At 37.5% G+C, this 9745-nt stretch overlaps 1 pseudogene; it reads left to right on the forward strand.

Moving 5' to 3' along the window:
* The window catches only part of LOC107700364 (probable methyltransferase-like protein 15), a 74161-nt pseudogene that overhangs the window by 63380 nt on the left and 1036 nt on the right, over positions 1 to 9745 (forward strand).

Consider the following 9745-nt stretch of genomic DNA (forward strand, 5'->3'; position numbering starts at 1 on the left):
CTGTTCAACTGAGGCAGGATCTCCTCTCTCAAGCGAACGGGGCATTATGGCATCCTCAGCCCGACCTATGGGCCCTGCACCTCTGGCCGCTCGACAGGAGCCTTCGTGCCCCCCAGAGCGAGTCTTAAACACAATTTCAGAGGCTAGAGCTCCGTCTACAAGACGCCTCTACGCCTTAAAGTAGTCTTTTTTCTCCGCTTGGTGTCTAAACCACGGCAAAGACCCCCTCACTTCCGAATTGGCATTTCTACAAGAGCTGCTGGATAAGGGACGTTCCCTATCCAAGCTCAAAGTCTATGTGGTGGCTATAGCGACCTCTCATGCCCCTATTGAGGGTCAATCGGTGGGCAGAAATAGTGCAGTCATCTGCTTCCTGAGGGCAGTCTGCCAACATTAGATCGCTATCGCTGAAGACTGCTCTGCTTTTAGCACTGGCATCAGTAAAGCGAATAGGGGACCTGCAGGCGCTCTCTATTAGCCCTGCCTGCCTGGAATTTGTGCCTAACGACTCTAAAGTCGTCCTGAAACCAAGGCATGGTTACATACCTAAGTGCTCTCCACTCCGTTCAGAGCACAGGTCATTACGCTCTCCGCGCTTCCTCCAACTGAAGAGGACAGAGAGCTATCTCTGCTCTGCCCCATCAGATGGGCCTCCAATGCCCCATTGGAGTATGGGCCCACTCGACTAGAGACATCGCCTCTTTGTGGGCATGGTCCAGTGGTGTGTCCATTGCGGATATTTGTGAGGCGGCCGGCTGAGCCTCGCTGTCCACATTGGCAAGGTTTTAAAACCTGGAAGTCCCGGCCTTGCATGCCAGGGTCCTTTCCGCTTGAAGTGGCACGCGCTGCGTAAACAGATATGGCAGAGAGCCCTTGGCCGTATGATACCCAAGTTCTCTGGCATTGTTTCACCTGTAATCACGGCGTGATTGTACTATGTTCCCATATGCGTCTTAAGCAAGACGCAGTACGAGTGAAGTATCGAAAGGGAACGTACTCGGTTACTAACGTAACCTCGGTTCCCTGAGATACGGGAACGAGTACTGCGTTGCTTGCCGTGCTATGTAGCTGCACGACTCAGTCGTCGCTTCAGTCGAAGTAAACCTGAGAATCCTGTGGCGAGCGCCCGCTTATATAACCAGATGCCCCGCCCATTCTGGCGGGCTTTGGCGGGCTTCGTCTTCGTTTTTTAAGCACTGCACGAACCAATGGTCGTGCAGTTTCACTGCGTTAATGAAAAGGCTTCAGTTCAGGAGAAAAAAGGCTTTTTCCCATATGCGTCTTAAGCAAGACGCAGTACTCGTTCCCGTATCTCAGGGAACCGAGGTTACGTTAGTAACCGCGTACGTTTTTGGTTCCCAGAACGTTATTCTAACGAATAGAATAACGTTATTCTAACGAATAGAATAACGTTCTGGGAACCAAAAACTAACGTTCTAGGAACGTTAGATTAACGTTAGAATAACGTTCTGGGAACCAAAAACGTACTCGGTTACTAACGTAACCTCGGTTTAAAATTAAAAAATAACCACCATGCAACGTTCTGGGAACGTTATTTTATGGTTACAAAATCTATAACCTAAAAAGAACGTTCCCCTAACGTTAGTATTTGGTTCCCAAAAAAATAACCAAACGGGAACCAAAAACTAACCTTAGGGGAATGTTCTGTGTTTGCTGGGTATGTTCTAATAAACCACTTTGAAACTCTGCTGTTATTTTATTTCTTTTATTTTTTAATATTGGCCTACCTTATGAACAGAACTGTGATATTTCAAACAAACTGAAATACTTTAGACGCGCAGCGAAGGCGGAACACAGTCTTTTTTTTTTGTAATTTTAATTGCATTTTTCATCAATTAATTTCTTAAATTATCCTTTGACTATGTTCTGGCCCACCGTCTAGTGGCGAAATTTTTTTTGGCCCGATGCCAAACTTACTTGCCGACCCCTGCTGTAGGGAATTCTATCTTCTGTGGAACACAAAATAATTTTGGCTGAATGATCCCTGTAATATCTATTGACGTACCTGCTACCTCCTTTGCATTCAGAATGGGGATAATGCTTCCTTGTGTAGCTAGCATCTAGCTATTCAATTAGTATTTAGCGGAATCTTTTTATTCAAAGCAGTCAATTGTTGTCTTTGAGTAACTTGGGATTTAGTGTCTCATTCAACTCCAGAGCTCCTTGCAACAACCTATTTCTGGCATTGAGACAGTGAGATGAAAATACAAGGCACAAAATCACTATGCATTGCGAGAGACTGGCAAGTATACAGAGCTGTAAACAAGTAATACAATTGGCTGCACTGTTTACCACAAATAGGTAATGGAAAATAACTTATTTCTGTCATATAGGAATAAATACAGTGGGGTTCAAAAGTCTGAGAACACATAAAAAATCTGGGATTCAAAATCAAATCTAATTTGTGACAATGACCATGTGAAATCTTTGGTACAAAACATTGTTCTTCCACTCAAGTACAATTCATGATAAATCCACTTGACTTTTTGACATTTTAATGAAATACTGCAATATATGGTTTCATAGCCTGTTAAAAAATATTTATAGCCAGATCTTTTAATCTGTCAGATAAAACTTGTAGATACAAATTTTTGCTTCACCTTTTTTGTTTTATTTTTCATTCTGACATGACATTGTTCAGTAGCTCTGGTAAACGTCTTTTTAGGATAGTTCAATAAAAAAATGAAAATTCAGCCATTATTTACTCATATGAGGGTGAATGTGCCAGTGTCTCTCAGAAATGTACAGAAAATATCATACAAACCGTAATTTATACTTAATCACCACGTGCAGTCACCACAGTCCCTAGCAGCCAATAGCAACGCTGCCCTTTCAGCCTCAAATAACACTCATGAGGTTCTGTGTCCCTATGCAGCCTGTTGCTTATATAGAGGGGGATTTACTAGGTAATAATGAAGCATTACTCTTTGAAACTCTTGTGCATAACAGCTATTGCCAGCCTCGCCCAGGAACAAGGCACTTGTAACGGCCCTTCCTGAGCTTTCAAAGAAAACAGCGTAAATTGACACTACAGAATAATAAAGGACCTTTCATCTCCATTCTTACTGGAAACCTGATGTGATCAGCATATATTGGGAAATGTTGTGCAAATTTTAGTTAACTCTTCAGGGTAAACAAGAAGATGGAAGGCTTTAATTTCAGTTCTGTCTCTCTCTCTTTCACTTATTGCTCTTTTCTTTCCCAGAAGTGAACAAGGAGAAATATGTAATTGTCAGTGTGTTGCCATAATGTATGCAGGATTGAGTCTTTTCACGAAACATATTCACCCTTTAGCCATATCCATGTGCCATGATAAATGAGGAATAAACCATTTACTGAGTCACAACTCCGTCTCACGCCATTTTCAAACATGGTTTATACAAAATCAATCAAGTGCTTGGGTGTACAACCTAACATTTAAATGTTCAGCGTGTCTTGGCCAGCTCCTTGTGTTCACCTGACCTGCGTTATTTCTCTGGTCCTTTCAAAACAGGAAGAGATGGATGAGTCAAAAGTGAGGCACCTATTAATTATTTCAACTTTACATGACTTATGGACCTATGCATTTTAACAGGATCATGCCTACATATCATAGCGTTTCACATGTTCTGATTCTCTCTTGTTCTGAAACGAGACTTAGAGAGCTCTGGGGTGAAGCGTTCAGGACTTTGGTGTGAATGTGCTACAGCTGGAGTGATATGGTCATTGAGATTTTTAATGCAAGGAAGGGCCTCAAAATATTTGTATAATTTGTTTCTTCAGATTTTTTTTTCTGAGGACAATAGGCAAGACTATATTATCAAATACAGAAACATTGCTTTTGAGACAATATTGAAAACATTTAGACAAAACAAATAGTACTAAATGGTTAAAAAATGTGTAATAATTTATATTAATGTCATTTGAATTATAATTTAAATAAAAATGATATTAATTAAAATATAAAGTTTTCATAAATAAAATGTTTGTTTTATCTAAATATTTATAAAAAAAATGAATGTTTTCTTAAAAATCAAATCAATTTTAAATTATAATATGTATTAATTTATTATGTTTTAAGAAAATACTATAGCACTGTTTGGCGCTTATAACTGGACAAATCCAGTCATTTCTCAGTTAATCAGAACAATGCTCTTCAGTAAATGCCGTCTTTTAAGCATTTTCATTTGTCTTTATTCTTTGATCAATCAGTCAAATGATGTTTGGAATAACAGCCTTGAATTTCAAAATGGTAGCTCTGCCCCTTGTTCATTCCTTAAAGCAACACAAGCGCGTGATTAATAGAGAGGAAATCCGTAATTCAATTCACGGTCAGACAAAGAATGAGCCCTCTATTCAAGCTGAAATGTGCTTGTGCAGAGCCTCATTCAAGAGAGATCTCTCCATTACAGAAGGATGTCATGCAGTAATCAGTTTGATCCAAATAAAGACATACCACCAATTATCAGAACCACGAGCAGCTGGGTGTTACCCTCTAATCCCTGCACTCTCATAAAAGACTGCCAACTAATTACATTTCTATTGAACAAAGTGTCATTTTCATTACATTTGACTTGACTTTTTAATAGCCAGGTTTAATATAAATATGACCTATTAGGGAATTATTATTATGTTTCCATGGTTAAAGTTTGATTAAATTCTTTAATGTTTAATGTTATCTTTAAATGATGTTTAGTAGAGGGAAAAAATGTTTGTTTGTTTTTTTAAGAAATCTTTGCCTATTTACAATGTACAGCTCATTAGGCTTCTGTGTAAATTTTTTTTTTAATAAAGTGAGTTCATTTTAAATGTAGAGGTAATTAGGCAGAGGCTGTTCTCATTGTCACACCCATCAGAATTCATGGCCAATTATGGAGAATCTATAGCGATAGTTGCTTGGATTGAGAGGAGAGCACCCATTGAGATAACAGGAACAGACTGATTGCTGTATTTATTCACTTTATATCGGTTTGATTATTTGATGCTTTCTTTCCAAAAATAAAAAAATAATAATTGCTGCAATACACATTGTATTGTATGATTAATGTTTACAGCCTGCTAAACCTGATCTATGTATCCATCTCTTTATTCTCTGCTCATATTTTATTGCTTTTCATTTTTTTCTTCTGTTTTTTTGTATTTTCCTGTTCTTCACTCGCTCTCTTATATCTTGATTTTAAAATAAAAGGTTGGGCAGAGGCATGTGGTCTTATTGATTGGCCAGTGTCTCGCTCCTCCAAACCCAGAAGTGCAAGACTTGAGAGATGCAACACCTCTCTTTTTCTTTAGATCTCTCCATCTTCTCCACTCATTCATCAGCGTGAAGCTATGGCATGAACATTAGTGGGTACATTTTTCTTGAAATAGTTATAAATCGTTAACTTTTTTGCAAAAAACATTTTCATGTTGAAGCCCTGAAGGGCAAGGTAAAGAAAAAAACTGAAATATACTTTTTTGCATACAGTGTTAAAGATGTCCTTTAAAGGGAGTTTCCCCCAAAATGTTGTCAACGTTTACTTTGTTGTTCCAAACCTATATGACTTTATTTTGTGTGTGTGTGAAAGAAAATATTTAGAAAAATTTCTCATGTTTTTTTCAATACAATTAAATTCAATGGGTTCCAGTGTTGTTTTGGAACATTTTGAGGGTTGTTTTCCATTTTTGAGTGAACTATTAAGGAAATATCTGAAAAAAAATGTAGCTTTTGACTTGCTTTGTTGCTCAAATCGGGTTTTTTTCCTCTTAGGTTTATCAAAAGCGTTGAAGGGTGAGGTTGAAAAAAATATTGTTAATCACTGACGTGCTAAAATTTTGCATAAACTGTGAATCGCAGTGATGCTGTAGATGTGACTATGCTATTTTTAGTTTAGCTTACCTATTCCTTTTTATATATATGTTAGGTAATAGTTTAAAATGTATCAGACATATCTAATATTAATGTCTAACCTAAATGTACCGGATTTTTGGAATATGCTGCATAACCAGTAGTTCATGTCTGCAGTGTTACCATTTCAAGGGTGATTTTGACCACTTCATAGATAAAAAAAAAAAAGGCAAGCAATTTTGTACAGAGGAATTTATAAAGGTATTTCCACAAAAACAATTGTTCAGAACTCCTTCAGACTTTTATTTAGAAACATAAAATGTAACTTTATTTATTTATGTAGTAATAATATTAAACAATATCCATATAATTATTCTGATAGACATCAGAAATAACCATTAAAGCATTATCATAAGTTTACTTTATGATTGATTATCATGGTTGTATTTACAGTAGATATATAGTGTATGTATGGTATACTTTTGTGTTCCCTACCTTCTAATAAGAAAACTTCTGTGTGACTTTTCTGTCTGCAATTTTAAGCTCTGCATGTTGTCAGTTCAGGGAACAACGTCACCTCCCCTTGCTCAGACTGAGCCAATTCATCTCCGCACAATATACAGCATGGACCTATCTCTCCATGAGCTTTGGGAGCTTTGTAGAACAGCCTGTTTATTTTCAAAAGCACCGTGTCATCACACATACTGATCTGGAATAAGCCCTGTGTGTCCCCAGCGGTGTTCATCTTTCAGTGTGTTTGTCTCTTTGTTTATATGCCCTTCAAGTACACTGCACCTTTTTCTTCTTGATGAGGAATTTGCTTTCTTGATTGTTTTTGCGAAAAACACCCCTTGCACCTCCATTCATCATACTGAATAATGTACTTCATAAAGCCAGAAAAGAGATGAGATCTTAAGTCGAATTATTCAACTACAAGGCCCCTAATCACATACTGTTGTCTCAAGTATAAAGGCAATGGTTGTTTTTCAGGTTTTATAAATTGTGAAATTTACAGTATATAATAGTTTTTGAAAAAGGGGGAGGTGGAAATTTTAGCTTTGGTAAACATAACCAATTAAGATCACTAATCTTGATTAATCACTTTGTAGTGTCTTTTTATGAAAATAAAACAAAAACTTTATTATTGTATGTATGGTACTTGGTGAGACAGTTATTTACAATCAGTATTTCTTTTTTTCTTTTTTTTTTTTTAAATCAAACATTTAAAGAGACTTGAATAATATAAAAAATATTTATACTACAGGGCTGTTAAATGCTTGAATCTGATTGGCTAACGAATGCTCTAAGGCGTGCAAGTAGTTCCCTACTGGTCTTGACCGCATTACATGTCCATATCACTTCGCTAAATAATTTCAGTTATTGCAAAGGTCTTTTTTGCCATAAAATGACATTTTTCCATAAAATAACATTTTATTATGTACGCAAAGTCCCCCATCACCACAACTCAATCCAAGCAGCTGAGTCCTTAGCCATCTTCAAGAATCGGCTAAAAACACATCTCTTCCATATTTATTTGACCCTCTAACTCTAGCACTCTCTATTCTAATACTATTCTTTAAAAAAAAATCTTGCCCCTTTTAGACTTGCACTCTATTCATTTACTAAATGCTTGTTTTCTTAAAGGGGTCATATGATGCGATTTTAATTCTTCCTTTCTCTTTGGAGTGTTACAAGCTCTTGGTGCATAAAGAAGATCTGTAAAGTTGCAAAGACTAAAGTCTCAAATCCAAAGAGATATTCTTTATAACCACGCCTACTTAAAACGGCTCGTTCTAACACGCCCCAACATATCTACGTCACTATGTGGGAAGATTTGCATAACGCCACCCAAATGTTCACGCAAAGAAAGAAGGCGTAACTTTTATTCTCGCTGTAGTATTGTTGTTGCCGCCGCCATGTCGTGAAGGCGCTGCGTGTTTCGTTGTGAAAGCGAAACTACTTTGTTTGGTTCTCCGATCACAAATGCAGACATGGTTTTATGTTTACGCGGCGCGATGCAACGCAACGTGTAAAAAGACAGTATAAGTCATTATAATCCATAATTATGTCCCCACTGGATGCAACGAATGCCTCGTTTATAATGGGTTTTCATGTTTTTGTCTCGTCGCTCCGGCCGGACAGGGCATCACAATATGGTAAGGGGCGTAACATTTCCGTCACACGCTTGAGGTATTCGGCCAATCACAACGCACTGGATAGCTGGCCAATCACAGCACGCCTTGCTTTTCAGATCGATGAGCTGACCGATAGAGGAGAAACAATAATGTACAGCATGTGGAAAATAATGTGTTTTTTTAACCTTAAACCGCATAAACACATTTCATTACATCAAATACACAAAATAATGTTATTTTTAGCAACATCATATGACCCCTTTAAAAAAAACACTAACTTCTCTAATCTTTGTGTATTCTATCTATTTGTTTTCTTTTTATTTATTATACAATTAACAAAAGCAAAAAAGGCCTCTAACACTAGCTTGCGCTATTCTTTTTCTATTCTTTTCTTTTTATTTGTTATATAATAATTAAAAAAAAAAACCTTTGCTACGTGCACTGCTTTAAGCTAACAGACTTGATATAGCACTTGCATATCATTGCTCTCTTGGATAAAAGTGTCTGCTAAATGACTGAATGTACATGTAAATGTAACACCAAGCTCATTATACTAAATATAATATGATGACGGGCCATTGACTTATTAGAAAATAATAAAAAAAACCTCTGTTTTGCGTCATGGCTGCATCATATATGTGCATTATATTCTAGTAATTCTACGGCCCATCGTCAATTATTCCTTACTTGATACGTTTCAATCATATTCAGTATAATGAGTTTGGTGTTAATGATGGGGTACCTGAGCATTTCTGATGAGGTCGTTGGGATACATAGCACAAAAAATGTGGGGAAGCACTGCTTTAACACATATTTGAACCATTAATTAGGAACCAATTTGGAAAATATATGTGAATCAATTAATATGTTGTTTAGTTGAAATAATAACTGACTAAACTAAAACAAAAGTCTAGTGGAGGTGAACAATTCAAATTATGGGTTGATTAGCTTAACTAATGTAATCCTTTCTTCTGCCTGTCTTATTTTAGGAGTGTTTCTAGCCAGCGTGCTGTATGCCCGGCGTGACCGCCTACAGCGCCCTTCACACATTACCACCAAAACTTTCCAGGCCTTACGGATATTCGTAAATGATGAGCTCAATGAGTTGCACGCCGGCCTGCATGTGGCGCAGACCCTGCTCCGTCCCAAGGGGCGACTGTGTGTTCTCACCTTCCACTCGTTGGAGGACCGGCTGACCAAGCGTTTCCTCCATGGAGAGGACCTGGCCGCCCCACCACGCCGCAGCCTTCGCCAGCGAGCCAAAGCCAGGTCAGCAGAGCTCATTAACATTTAAAGGAAAATGCTACAAAAACGGCTTGATCTGAAAAGAGCTGTTTTTGACAGGGTAAAAAAGGTGTTTTTTACACTACCATTGAAAAATTTTAACCAAACTATGTTACAGACTTTTCATTAAGACCCTAAAGAATCATATCAACTTGTGGAAAATAGGCATCCTATATGACCCCTTTAAGTAAAAGTACAGAAGTACTGGCTTTTAAAAGTACTTAAGTACCAAAAGAAAATTTCCTTTTTTATGTCAACGCACTGTTTTATTATTGTTGTATGTAATAATTGCAATACCTCTGAAGCAACTTACAATATATTACACCTACTGAATACAGTGACTAGCTTGTAGTATCTTTGGAATAAAGAGCTTTTAGGATGTTAAAAACCTATGGGGAAAAACAAAACAAAACAAATTATTTAACACCTACCCACCCCCACAAAAGCAGGATGGTAGTGATCTCACACAGCTCTGGACACATCTATGTGTAGCCATTCATCC

Source organism: Sinocyclocheilus anshuiensis, unplaced genomic scaffold (genome assembly GCF_001515605.1).
Source record: "Sinocyclocheilus anshuiensis isolate Anshui unplaced genomic scaffold, SAMN03320099.WGS_v1.1 scaffold154, whole genome shotgun sequence".
NCBI lineage: Eukaryota > Metazoa > Chordata > Actinopteri > Cypriniformes > Cyprinidae > Sinocyclocheilus > Sinocyclocheilus anshuiensis.